The sequence below is a fragment of the Lissotriton vulgaris genome, chromosome 5 (genome assembly GCF_964263255.1).
Source record: "Lissotriton vulgaris chromosome 5, aLisVul1.2, whole genome shotgun sequence".
Taxonomy (NCBI): Eukaryota; Metazoa; Chordata; class Amphibia; order Caudata; family Salamandridae; genus Lissotriton; species Lissotriton vulgaris.
Window position 1 is genome coordinate 218,069,532 of NC_141693.1, and position 14,830 is coordinate 218,084,361.

Sequence of the window (14,830 nt, forward strand, 5' to 3'; positions counted from 1 at the left end):
AGACGCCTCCATGGAAGGTTGGCGTGTTCACATGCAGAATAGAAATTTGCCTAGCCTACGAGAAGGTAAGTTTCAATTCTATTAAGGACGCAGAGGCGAGGATTATGCTCTCATCTCTCTTCCGCTTTATTCCAATTTTTTACACAGCAGCTTTTTATGAAACCAACAATAAACTACATTTCCCATAACACTACGGAAGAAAAAATACAGTCTCTTAAGTCCTTTAACAGTTTCCATGCAGGTCTTCCACAAAACATGATGTAACTTCCTGCACTTCCTCTTTTTTCGCTGGAGGAGCTCCCCCAAGGTTAGGCACTCTGCTTCGTCTGGTCATTCCCTAAAAGAAACCACACAAATTACTTATTACACAGTGAACATTATTCAATCATGAAACAAGGTTACTTACACCAAGTACGGCGAGGAATAGCAACCAACTTGCTTGTTGGGTGGGATAATCCTCGCTTGCGCGTCCTTAATAGAATTGAATCTTACCTTCTCGTAGGCTAGGCAAGTTTCTATTCTATGTCAGGACCGGAGGCGAGGATTATGCTCCTTCAAAGCTTACTCACCACCACTTGCACCATACTCAGCAGCGGCTTAAAATAAAACCATTTAAAGTTCAAGTCCGACGACCAATCCGCTGCTCTCATGAGATCCTCCAAATGCAAGCTAAGGTTGAATGCCTTGGAAGCCATCGCACCCCTAGTGGAATGCGCACCTAAAGCTTGTGTATTAATACCTGCCTTCTGCATAACCCACCGTACCCAACAGGTGATAGTGGCCGAGGAAACCGCCTTAAAAGGCTTTTTAAGGGCAATAAGGAGTTGTCGCTCACCCGGAGAACGAACTTCCTCCGTAGCTTCCTCATAAGCTTTCAAGCATTGCACTACACATAGCTTAGGAGACGCCACAAAAGCAGGAAAGGAAATTGTGCGCGTGTTTGACTTGGTCCGTCTACTCACGTAAAAGTCACCCCATCCCGGGAAAAAACTCTAGCCGTGATGTCTAAAGCACGAACATCAGACACTCTCCTACAAGACACCAAACACAACAACATGGCCAATTTGGCCGACAATTCCTTACGTGAAAGTAACCTGATAGGTTGCCATGACAACAATAAATTCAGAACCAGGTTGACATCCCAGATAGCCGAATAACGGGGCTCTGGCGGAAGGGACAACTGAATGCCTTGTAGCACTTTACACACAAAGGGATGTTCTCCCAAGGGTGGTCCGTCCACTGGCGCGTGCCCTGCAGAAATTGCAAACCGAACCGCGTTAATCGACCTATAGGCCAAGCCCTTCTGGGCTAGCTCCACCAAATAATTCAGCACATGGATCAGATCTACGACCACGGGATCCATTTCCCGTCGTAAACACCAGCATACCCATCGCGTCCAAGCTGATTTATATTGTTTCGAAGTACTGTCCGCCCAGGCTTTGGACAACAAGAACTCAGCGTGGCCCGAAAGGCCTGGCAATCTCCAACGTTGCCTGTAATCCGCCATGCTATGAGTTGCACAGATCCGTCCTCCACCAGACGGTGGGGACTCCCCTCCGGACTCAGCAGGAGATGGGGAGTTGGGAGGAGTCTGATTGGAAAATCCCAAGAAAGTCCCAGAAGAACCGGAAACCACACTTGAGACCTGCAACACGGGGTTATCAGAACCACGGACGCTCCTTGCCTGCGAACCTGGGCTGTTACCCTTATTATCATAGAAAATGGAAGGAAGCCATAACCCCTCTCCCTTGTCCAATCCTGGCTGAACGCATCGCATCCCACCGCCAGAGGATCCGGTCTCCAAATGAAGAACCGGGAAGCTGCCGATCTAGGCGACATGCAAAGAGGTTGACCGAGAACGGACCCCACCTCTCTTGAAGGTATTGGAAAATCACCGGGTCCAGCATCCAAACACTGGCGTCCCGAAGGTAACAAGAGTTCTCCTTCCCCGGAAGGTATTCCGCTGTCACCGAGATTTGGTGCGCAAGACAGAACTCCCAAAACTGTTTTGCCATGTTCGCCAACGTTTTGGACCGAGTACCTCCCAGGTGGTTTATGTACCGGACCGCCGACACATTGTCCATTTTCAAGAGGACCGAAGCTTGGACTCGATCCTTGGTCCAACACTGGACGGCAAAGGAACCCGCCAGGAGCTCCAGGCAATTGATGTGAAGCAGCTGCTCTTGTGGAGACCAAGTGCCGCCGGTGAAAAACTCTCCACACCGTGCGCCCCAGCCCGCTCGGCTGGCGTCCGACTCTATCACCAAGCCCGGTGCTGAGCCAAAAATTGCCCCCCTGTTCCATGCTTCCATGTGGGAGAGCCACCACTCTAGCTCCTCGCGTGCCTCCTCCTTCAAGGAAACCACTTGCGAGTACGTGTGATCTTTCCTGAGGTGTTGAGCTTTTAGCCGTTGTAGAGCGCGATAGTGTAATGGCCCCGGAAAGATTGCTTGAATTGAAGCCGAAAAGAGGCCCACCAAACGAGCAATCTGCCATAGAGAAGTTCTCTGCTTGGCCAAGGTCTGACGGATCTCGTGACGAATCTTAGCAACTTTCCTGGAGGGTAAACTGAGGGTGGCGACAGTGGAGTTTATCACGAACCCCAGGAAGGTGGCCTTCTGAGTTGGAACCAGGAGTGACTTCTTCTTGTTGATAACAAACCCTAATGACTGCAGCAGCGTCACTGCCATCTGGAGATGGCTTCGTAACTGCGAAGGACCCTGGTCTAGGAGAGGCAAGACGTCCAAGTAGACGATCAAGCGGACTCCGCGAGTCCTCAAGTATTCCACCACTGGTTTGAGAACCTTGGTAAAACACCACGGGGCCGAGGCGAGGCTGAAAGGAAGACACCGGAACTCGTAAGCCTGCCCCCTCCAGAGAAACTGGAGGTACCGCCTGAGAGGAGGAAAGATCAGCACAACCAAGTACGCGTCCTTCAGATCCAAACATACCATCCAATCGAGTGGTTGGAGAACATCCCTGAGCAAATGAATGCCCTCCATTTTGAAGTGTCTGTACACCAACCACTCGTTGAACTCCCGAAGGTTGATCACGGGTCTCCGACCTCCATCGGTCTTGTCCACTAGAAACAGATTGCTTAGGAACCCTGACTGGTGGATGTCTGTGGAACACACCACTCCTTTGCGGAGCAATTCCCTTACCTCCTCGTCTATTAACACTGCGTCTGCTGGACTGAACACAATTGGCCGAGGGGGACGCACTTGCTGAGGGGACCCTTAAAACTCTATCTGAAACCCTCTGACTGTCTGGAGTACCCAAGCATCCCCTGTCAAGAGCTTACCAAGCGGGGAAGAACTGTGCCTGCCTGTCCCCAACTTGCAGTCGCGCCGCAGGCAAGGCACTCACCGTTGGCATTACCGTTGTGTTCTCTATAGCCACGTCCCCGGAACCGCTGGCCTCTGGTCGGGTAAAAGTTGGAGAAGCGCTGGTCGGATTGATATTGTCCGCGCCCGGAGCCTTGCCCCCTCCCTTGGGGCTGTTGGTTATGGCCACGGCCGGGCGGGCGGCTCCTACCCCGCCCGGCCCAGCGAAAACCCATGGCGTGAAAACCCTCTTTATATTCACTTTGGCCTTGTCGAGGGACGTGAACGTAGCCACGAACTTCCCCAACTCTTTTATAAACGGCTCACCGAAGAGCCCTCCCTGAGCCGAGGCCCCCGCTTCGGAACCTGCCAAGTCTCCAAGTCTGGGGTCGACCTTGATCAACAGAGACCTCCGTCTCTCCGTTGAGAGAGCGCAGTTGCCGTTGCCTACAAAACAGATCGCCCGCTGCGCCCAGGCGGACAGGACCTCGGGATCAATCAAAGAACTAGAAACGTGAGCGTCTTCTGCCATGTCCAGGATCTTAGCGAGTGGACCAACGGCATCTAATAGTTTGTCCTGACAGGAGTGCCAGGAACGATCTATCCCCTTCTTGGGATCCCTAATGAACTTGGCCAAGAACGTCGCCATTTGACTCTCAATCTCTGGGGTAGTCGACATGTTGCCGTCTAAAGAGGGCCTTGCGCACTCTGCTCTAAGCCTGCTCCGTGCCTCATTCTCCAAATGTTTCTGGAGTCTAGAAGCCAGGTATAATGCCGCTTTCTCGGCGGGCACCCATTCCGCAGAGCTGGGATGAACATGTCCGCAATCGTCGGTATGGGAGGGTCCGAGGATGCTGCCGGTCGCCACGTCATTGACGAGCCCGCTTCATCATCCGACTCGTCCGGGGAATCCCCTTGCTGCGTCCCGGGGGACGGCGGCGGGGGGGCGTCACCTACAGGCGAGGGGTCCTGTGGAGTTGAGATGGGGGCTGAATGTTCTAGAAACGCCTGTTTGAGACGCTCGAAGGTGTCCGTGTCAACCTCCCTGTCGCACTTCTTATTCGGAGGGGGTGGGCCCTGACCATCTGAGGCCTGTCCTGAACTCCTGGAGGGGCCCAGGGTCGTGGGGAGGGGGGTCCCCAAATTAGTGCAATGCCTCTCAATCTGGTCAGCCAGACGCTGTTCCATAGGAGTCATAAGGTCTGACACTGCCTTATGGATAGAATTGTCAACTTTGGCGTAAAAGTCATCGTCCCATTGGAGGTATTGTAAGGAGTCTTCCTCCCCATAATATTCCTGCTCCATGTCCACCCACGCGAGTACCAACTGACACTACACTATATGTGACACACCAAGACCAATACCCAATGTACAAGGAACCAGGAGCACTGGCCCGCTAATGCTGCGAACTTTTGGGGCTGAGAGTCTCCCAGCAGTGAAAGGGTGGCCAGAGGCACACGTTTACGGCTTTCCAGCCCCGGGACACTACGCTCCCCACACTTCCCAGGGGAAAACTGCCGCCTTACACGGTATCCTCAGGGGCCTTCTGCCAAGGCTTCCACCGCGCTACGTACCCGATGATCAACTCAGGCGTGATGGGCTTAGCCCTCGGTGCACCGCACCGCTACCTACCCGCAGAGCGGGCGTCCAAAAGCAGAGGAAAAGTTTGTACTGACCCAGATTCACTGGGCGATTTCAGGCGACCGGGCGCGGACCCTTAACGGGGACCGGAGCGCGTCTAATGTCGTCTGCTGTCAGAACGCGCTCCGGGACCCAAGTCGCGATGCCCCCACAGCGGCCTCTGGCGCCGGAGGACCGCACCGCGGTTCGCAACTGCAGTAATGGGACACCGCGTAAGGAGCGCACGAGCGCTCCCGCGGTGCTTAGGGAATCTGAAAGGGAAACGATTACCCCAAAACGATCCCCTTTCACCACAACACAAGCCACAATAACGGAGAAAGAAAAGCACTTATCTCTAGCTGCTGAGCAGCGAAGAAAGATGAAGTGCAGGAAGTTACATCATGTTTTGTGGAAGACCTGCATGGAAACTGTTAAAGGACTTAAAAGAGACTGTATTTTTCTTCCCTAGTGTTATGGGAAATGTAGTTTATTGTTGGTTTCATAAAAAGCTGCTGTGTAAAAAATTGGAATCAAGCGAAGAGAGATGAGAGCATAATCCTCGCCTCCGGTCCTGACATAGAATCTAGCAGTCTGCTCCAAAGGAGGCACAACTACATTTCAGTGACTCGAATTGAGAGCCTTAGCACTGTGCTTGCACTCCTTTCTTCAAAGAGTGAAGAACTCCTCAGTGTTGGTACTCTCAGACAACACAGTGAGTATGTTCTAAGTCAACAAACTGGGAGGAACACGTCCTGTCAGCTTTTGAAGGTAAACTCAAAACAGTTATGTTATGTTAATAACATTTATATAGCGCACAGATGCCCCAGCAAAGGGGTGTCCCGGCGCTTCTGGAAGGGAAACCAGACACAACACAGCAAAAACGATGGAAAAGGCACACAAGGCAGAGCCCTAAAAAGGATGGGAAAACAAGTAAGTTTTAATAGCTTTCCTGAAATCCAAGAGTTCATCAATTTCGCGGATGTTAGACGGTAGAGAATTCCACAGCTACGCAGCCAGGACTTGGAAGGAGGGTCCTCCCGCTCTACATAATCTAAATCGCGGAACTACAGCCAGGTTTTGGCCCATAGATCTCAAAGGGCGCAGAGGAACATAAGGCTTCAGAAGATTGCCAAGAATCGGGGGGGAAGTCATCTTGAGAATCTTAAATGACAAGGATAGTGCCTTAAACTGAATCCTCTGTGCCACCGGCAACCAATGAAGGGAGCGGATAGTACTCTCGGCAGAGCAAAACCTTGGTAGCCCAACCAGGGCTCTCGCGGCAGCGTTCTGGATACGTTGTAATCGCGTGATTTCAGCCTGGTTGGCACCTAGGAATAATGCGTTGGTATAATCAAGCCGTGATAGTATCGATGCTTGAATAACCAACTGCCTAGTTGAGGCATCAAAAAATCTTAGGATAGGTCTCAGCCCTCGTAAGATGCCGATGCAGGTAGCCGCTACTTTTTTAGTATGTCCACAGTAGTTAAGTGCCGGGTCAAGCCACACCCCCAAGTTCTTTACCTCAGTCACTGGGATAGGGGTGACTTTGCCAAATAGATTCCTATTCAAATAATAGCGGAGCTTGTTGGCATAACCAACACCTGGGCCACCAATCTCAACAGAACATGAAAAGACTGTCATGAATGGAGCTGAAACAAGTGTAGGTGGATCAATCTTCTACTGCTAGGACAAACCAAGTCTGGATTTATTTGCAGCCCATCAGAACCGGTTCTCCTAATTCCAAGGGTGTTGACAAAGATGAAGAAAGAACTGTGTTGCCTCATTTTGTTCACCCCCTGGTAGCCCAGACAGTACTGGTTCACAGAGCTACTTATGTTTTTAAGAGCAGCCTCAAATTATGATGATGCTGTCACTGTATCTCCTGTTTCGCTGCAACACCCAGAACCTGCATCCAAATACATGCTCGATGAGCTTGATGGCTTTGCACCTGAAGTCAACTGTACCTCCCAGGGATTTCAGATGACTGCAGAGATATACTTTGTAGAGCGAGAGAAGTCTCTACAAGTAAGACTGAAGAAGCAACTTGGAAGCTATTCTATTCTTGGGTGTGCTGAGCATAGCTTGCACTCAATATCATTGTCTCCAAATTAAGCATTACCATACCTGTTTCACTTAGCGCCATCTGGCCTAACTCAGAAATCAGTCAAAGTCCATTTGGCCACCATTTCATGGACTGCACTAGCCATCGCTTCGGCCTAATCGACTTATTAAGGAAATCCTTAAATATATTTTCAGCCTCTTTCCTCCAATAAGAACTCACCCTAATCTATTGTATTGTATTGTATAGTAATTGCATTTATAACTTAACACACTTCTATCAGAAGCAATTAGGAGTCCCTTTGAAGCAATTCATGAAGCAGAATAGATGTTTTTTCATGGAAGATGGTGCTACTATTGGCTATACCTTCTGTTTGAAGGCTTAGCAGATTTCAAGCGTTGATGATCAAAAAATCCTTTCTTCAATTCAGAGATGACAGTCCTACTAAGAACAACCCCACATGTTATTCCGAAAGTATATCATCTGACTTTCATTTAAACAAACCAGTGGTCTTAAAACCATATTTTCAAAATCCAAGTAATGCACCTGAAAGAGTTCTCCCTTAATATTCTGACAGTATAAAATCTTTTCAACAAACTGACCAATATTTAGTGGTTTAGGTCATCCACGGAGAGGGTAATCTTTCAAAACAAGGTATAGCTCACTGGGTGTCTGCAGCCACAGTATTTTGTAATAGTAAAGCAGGCCGGCCTCTGCAAGGGAAGGTGACAGCACATCAGACAAGGATTTTGTCTACATCCACAGCCTTATTCGGAGGAATGTCTATAAAGGATATTTGCCAGGCAGGAACCTGGAATAGGCACACCTTTAAGCAACATTACTGTTTGGATTCGACTGGACACAGATGCAGCAGTGGGACAAACATTACTGTGTCATCTATTTAAATAAGGTGAGGATTTTCTTTTTATTGTATCCCACCATCCGTAAACTACTGTATATTAATTAACTTACTGCCTGCTACTCTGATTTAAGCTTCTGAATCGATAAAAGGTCTAATATTGGAAAAGAAAAAAGTTACTTACCTGTAACTGTAGTTCTCCAGTATTGGTATCTGACATAGACTCACATGCGACTCATCCTTCTCCCGATCTCCGGCTCACTCATGTTGCTGTATTCTTCTTCAAGATTTGTGCTATGAAGTCTGAGCTTTGGTGACTTGGGTGGGTAAGGGTGAAGGCTCTGTTGTATGATGATTGGCTTCAGTTTGGATTTTTTAAAATTATGTGGATAGGTTACTTTGGTTACTATGTTACATCTTCTGTACCTGTATTCAACATTGCACTGCTCTCTGTGGTTACTGTAGAATTTCCAACTCAAAGACGGGGATAAAAGATACCAATACTGGAGAACAACAGTTACAGGTAAGTAATTATTTTCTTATAAACCTCCATGCCATATTCCGATGCCAAGGATTATAGTTTGTTCTGTCACTTTAGAGATCCCTCTTACTGGAGCATCCACCGACGTGGGAAAACTCCATGATTTATTCTTTACAATAAACTTTTTAATCTGAATGAATAACGGTCTGTATTGGGCATATAAAATCCCAGCTGTTATCATATCAATGTTTTTGTCATCCATCCAGCTCTTTTTAAAATCAGCTTATGAAATTTTGTCATCACAACTGAATTAGGTTTTCTTTTTCTTGGTCTATAACCGGCACAACCAATGTGGAATCACGTTTGGGTTGGTTAAAAATCTGAAGAGCCAGATGTCCTTAAAGCAATAAGGTTTCTATAGAACTCTTACTCCAAGAGTAGACATGGGAAATGGCACTAATACCACTAACCCGAATAAAGGGCTGTTGCTGGGTATGTCATTTAAATCACTCCTCCGTGCTGAGTTGCAGTTAAGCACGTTATCGGATAAATTACTTTATTCTTTGACACAAGGATTTACTATTTTAGGAACTCCTCACATGACTGTCTTCTACCTGTTTGTTTTAAATATTTTTCATTGGGCAACAGTTGTAGGATCCTAATGGCTGTGTTCTTTGATATTAGACAATTGCTTGATTATTTTGATATTGAGAGCTGTGTTTGGCCTCCTCCATACTGTGTGTTGTGTGATTCTTATAGCCTTCAAAAGTGTTTTTTCTTTCGCTACCCCAGAATTGGGTGTAGATATGTTCGGAAACATTTTACATGTACCTCTCTCGCAAGGTTGCCACCCTTTTTAAGCCAGTTTTTAATTAGGCCTTCAACTGTTTCCTCCATCACCATTATTTTCTCTTGTAGCCATCCAGTATCTGTGTACATATCATCAATTCATTAGAGCATACATGGAACTAACAATTATCAGTAGATCTAAATTTTCATTCTAATTTCCAATTCTAGTTAAGTGAAAAGTGTATGTAAATCAGTTGATAAATCATTTCTTACAGTTAAACACTTTTAGAAAATAGAATATAGAATGCTGATATGTCTTTCAGTACTTATACACCAATGGGTTCTTCTACCTTGCAGGTAGAAGAATGATGGGAATTTCCCATGCAAGATTGATCGTTGATATTAAAAACCAGTCCGCCAGGAGTGTCGTCCATCGTTGACAGGGTATCATTAAATGGTAGTGTGAAAAAGGAACCAGTGCTGCTAACCCTGTCTGGAAAAGACCCTTTGTAGCATTCGATTTGCTGTCACATAAATAGATTCCTTCTTCAATATTATGCCTCTGAATGCACTCTCTGTTGGGAGTTTTAATATCTGACACACTTGTGTCAAGTTGAATGTTCGACTTGAATATGCACATCATAGGAGTTAATTTAATTAATAGCAAGTTTCACAGATTTTTGGCCATCTTTTACATTCAGCTGAAACGAATAAAATTGTCTTTCTCCACATAATGTATGAAATTATAATCTTTTTTTTTTATAACCAACTTTATTAGGTTTTTTAACAGTGATCTGACTACTCATAGCACAGTGAGGCACATGACCGTTCATACCTTGAATATGACAAGCAAGCAGCAGCGGTAATAAATAGAAGAGATTTAAAATTGAAAGACACTAGTGAGAAAACTTTAGAGGCATTGTGTCACTTATATCAACCCACTTGACTCATCTATTTACCCCATATTCATTCATATTTGGCCGGACAACCTCTTGCCTCATATACAGGTTTCTCCTGCATCGTGCGCCAGTCTAGTCCATTACGCCACTGTGATGCGGTGGGAGGTATGGGGCGTTTCCATTTGGTCGCTATGTCCCTTTTTTGTTTTTTTTGTTTCAAAAACCTTTATTGCCGGTAGATACTGTTAAACGCGGCTTAGCCCCTACAACTCTGTGTACGCCGGCAGCGTAGTGAAATAGCAAGCATAGCAATTGAAAAGTACACAGCAAGTCACCTACAACAACTTCGGGCCGGCCGCGCCTACTATAACATTGCACCAAGGGTTGAGTAAGGTGCGAAAAAGCCCAAGAACCATAGAGGACTTTAAAAACATCTAGTGTCTACATGTGCACATGAAGTCGAGAGTTCAAGGCTCCAGACGGAGACAACCAGCATGTGAGATCAGGGGGCAGGGACAATGCCCCTCAGGGCTAGTAGACACCGGGCAACCCATAAAGACTCTGAATCCCTTTAGTGTCCAGTAGGCTAAGCGTGCATGTGTGCCGGAAAGGGGCTGCCAAGGCAGTTGTAGTAGAAAGAAGTGAACAGTAATAAAAATTTAACAATAACCGTACAGGTCGTGGTCTGGCATGTGATGTTGGAGCGTCGCAGAGTGCGCAGGTGTGGGTTACAGAAGAGGTTCTACGCCGGTGAGGAAATCAGCTAGCAATCCCAAAATGGCAGAGCTACCTTCAAGTTGGGGTTCATACAGCCGTCAGTTGTTTGGGAAGAGTTGCAAGGCTCTGAGCTTTGGGGGGCTAAAGCACGTGAATTCAGTGTGCATGAGATAAGAGCGCAGATGCTGCCAAATGCGCTGGAATTTCTTTTCTGTATTCGCTATGTTGTGTGAAAGCCTCTCCATAGCCAGTGCATGCCACACCTGAAATAACCAGTGAGCTATGGATGGGGCCGATATCTGCTTCCATGCACCTGCTATGAGTTTCAGCGTGAAAACCTACTCGTTTACCGCGTGGAGTGACGTGCCGCTTTGCAGAGCAATCGAAAGATAAGACACATGAACCATGAACACACAAGAGAAGTATTAATCTTCACTGAATTGAGTGGGCGCGTCGCAAGAATTGAACCCCAATGTAGGTTGGAAGTATCACCACATTTGAAGGACTACGGAATTGCAGCATTAGCCTTGAGGAAGTCACGGGAACAGACCCCCCAATAGCGAAGAAACACGTGTTGGCATCAGCTGTATTGACTACTAAAAGAAAAGAACGAAGAAATAAACCAACAAACAAACTAGAAGAAAATGTTTGATTATTTACCTGTATGAACATGACTAATTGAATGTCTTGCAACCATAATAGGGAAACCTGTTTTTTGTGAATTGACGTGTGCTGAGGAGTTCAAACAATTGTATATTGAGTCTAGGCTCATAATTTGTAGAGTTTTCCCGAAGCCCTCCAGTGTGGCCACCTCCTTCAACCAGGATCTTGCCACAGGGGTGTTTGAAGTGTAAGTTTTGTGTTTCAGTGAGTTTGTCGGAGCGCGGATCACCATGCAAAGAAAACTGCTCAGGTCACAGTTGGGATGGCATTAGGGATTGGGGAGCTGTATAGCATCACCAGGACCCTGGGGAACACTAGGGATGTAAGCTCTACTTGGAAAGCCTGATATGTGCACTCCCTTCACAGCCAGTCGTTTATCTCCAGGAGTTGGGTTGCCAGGTAGTAGCAGAAGAGATTAGTCATTCCCAGACCAGAATCATAGGGGGCACGTTGACAGTGGAAGAGAGCTAGTCGGGTTCCGGAGTTACCTCAAAAGAAATGCTGTGGCAGACTTTTTTAAAGTTCGAAACAAATGGGGTGGCAGGTGAAGTGGGAGGTTCCCGAATATGTATAGAAATCGAGGAAGTATCAGCATTTTATATAGGGCTATCCTGCCTATTGGGTTCAGTGGTAAGGGTTGCCATTTACGGAGATCCTCCTTTGCTCTCTTGGTCAGTGGATTAAGGTTAAGGGACCAAGTGAGCTCTGGAAGGGGTGCTACCCAAATCACAGGTAGCGGAAACTGAGGCGCCGGACCTAAATATCAGATTGCCATGCCACTCAGTCTTGGGAGTCATGCAGGAGTACTAAGGTTGACTTGGCAGGGTTAACTTGTAAACCTGATGCCTTGCCAAAAAGCTGGAGAGCTTGGAGGCGCTGTCAACCGGTTGTCGCAGGATCTGCCAGGAAAAACAGAACGTTGTCTGCATAAAGTGCGACACGGTCTTCGTGGGTGTCCTCCCATTGCCATCCCGATATCTGGTCATTGCATCTAATGAGGCGGGCCAGTGGCTGAATTCCCAGGGCAAAGAGGAGGGGGAGAGGGGGCAGTCTTGCCGTGTCCCTCTACGGATGGGAAAGATGTCGGAGAGGACACTGTTCACTAGGACACAAGCCGTAGGGTGAGACTAGAGCATATGGACAAGTCTGCGGAAATGTGTACCAAAACGTGCCCTGGCTAATGCCTTCTCCAAGTATCACCAATCCACCATATTGAAGGCCTTTTCAAAGTCTATAAGTAGTAAAGCCAGGCTAGGTGACCGGAAGTGGCGGTGGGCTAATGCGACATGAAGTGCCGAAGGCAGTACCTCGTGCTATGGCAGGGCATAAAGCTGCATTGGTTAGGGTGTATAAGGGTGCTCAGCACAGGTCCAAGGCAAGTGGCCAATATTGTAGAATAGATTTTGACTTCGGTATTGATGAGTAAGATCGGGCGAAATTCGGGAGTATGATGGGAGTTGCGTTTTTGAAATTACTGTGATTGTTTCCACATCAATATCGGAGGGGAAGGAACCCTTCTTTGCGGCCTCCTCATATCGGGATTGGCTGGGGCACCAAGATGTCATTAAATTCCAGGTAATATTCTGCAGGGAACACATAAGGGCCTGGAGTCTCCCCTGAGGCCAATGCTCAAATAGCCGCGTCTTTCTCTTCAATCGATATAGGCTTGTCAAGCAGCTGGGTCGCAGTATGTGAACATTGGGGGAGAGGTACCTCCTGTAGAAGGTGGGGGTCTAGCTCCAGTTCCAAAGGCAAGGCTGCTATATAGAGACATCGATAGTACTCGGCAAAAGTCTGTACGATACTGGCAGGTACGAGCTGTATGTGGCCCTGGACATCTACTACATCTGGTATTGTTCACTAGGGGACGAGAAGCAAGCCATTAAAAGAGTTTGCAGTTTTTATCGCCACATCCGTAAACTCTGGCTGTTGAGGTTCTCTACATTCGCTTTGCAGTTTCGAGGGAAATAAGACAAGTTCCTCACATAGGAGTCCAAGCTGCTGGGATATGTCATCCCGACCGCTTGTGGTTGTTGCTCTTTCTAGGCGCAGGGCTTGGGCCTCTATTGGGGAGAGGTGTTCACTTCATGCGTGCCTCTTTTTTGTAAGGTATCCCTTTAGTGCAACTCCTGATAGTTGTCTTGTTGGCCACCCATAATGTGCCAAGTGACTGAACCGTGCCATGAAGCTGGAATTAAGTCTTAAGTTCCTCCCCAGTGATAGTTTGTAGGCTTTGTCTTGAAGAAACCAGGCATTATGCTGCCATATGGGATGAAGAGTGCCTATGGGAGTTTCCAGACGGAGAAGGAGGGGAGAGTGATCAGAAATGCCTAGGGAGAAGATTTGGATATTGGTGACGGCGCAGAAATTGGGGGCACGCATAAATAGGAGATTTATGCAGTAATGATTATGGTGAGCAACAGAGGTATGGGTGTATTGGAGTTGTCGGGGTTCCATGTCCTCTATACGTCAAATAAACCAAATGCGGCAGCCTAGTCTAAGTGGGGTTTGGCGCCCATACGGCGACCAACAGAGGCAAAGATAAGATTAAGTGTAGGTCCTCCCACACTCCCCGTTAGGGCTAGGAAACGTCCCTGGGGATGAAATGATAATCTTAAAATTACAAGAAATGTATTTCTGCAGAAGAGCATGGGTGGGTGGTTGACAGCTTAAGGTTCACACCGTCAGGTTCACACAGAGTGTGAGGCTCCCACCACAAAACGCCTGTTATGAATTGTAATATCTTATGGCCAAGAAAGAGGGAAGTTTAATAGAAATATAGATATTGGGTAGTACCCTAATACTTTGATGTCCTTATTTAGGGAATTCACAAGGAGATAGAACGGTTACTCTCATCTGCTACCTCTAACATCTGTTTGAGTTACAATGGACCTCTTCACTTGGTCCTTGCACGCTGGGGGAGGTGTGCAACTTGTCAGCTTGATGGTCTTCTTTTCCCCACCCCTTCCAGACCATGAGGGTGAGCACTAAGCTTGACCGCAGCTGTCTGCACAGTCAACACTGGTGGGCTAAGTTATGGCCATTTTTGTGTAGTACTAATGTTTTAAGTGAATGGCTAAATGTGCTGAAGAGTACATGAGTTACCATCTTAAGTAATTTGCTTTTTCCATCAATCAGTACTGATGTGAAAGTCACCTTAGTGTGCAATCCTTTGTATCATCAGAGCTGTCTCTGGAGACGCTCTCTCGCCATACTGACGATTGACAATGCCTCCCTTGCTCAAGGTATCTTCTCAGAAGCTCTCGAGACAGGCCAGATCCTCTCATTCCCCAAAAAAACTACATTAGACCCTGATGTCCTCACCAACTGCCTGACCATCACTCACCTACAATTCATTGGTAAGATAATTGGAAAAGCAAAATATGTTGAACTCCAAGATCACATTACAGGACCCGAAAT

General features: G+C 47.1%; 1 protein-coding gene and 1 pseudogene across 1 annotated transcript in view; one reads left to right on the top strand and one right to left on the bottom strand.

Annotated features, from left to right (window-relative positions):
* LRSAM1 (leucine rich repeat and sterile alpha motif containing 1) overlaps positions 1-14,830 on the top strand; it is a 331,526-nt gene that overhangs the window by 144,468 nt on the left and 172,228 nt on the right. The window lies entirely within an intron of this gene.
* Positions 224-4,002, bottom strand: LOC147710533 (uncharacterized; annotated as a pseudogene).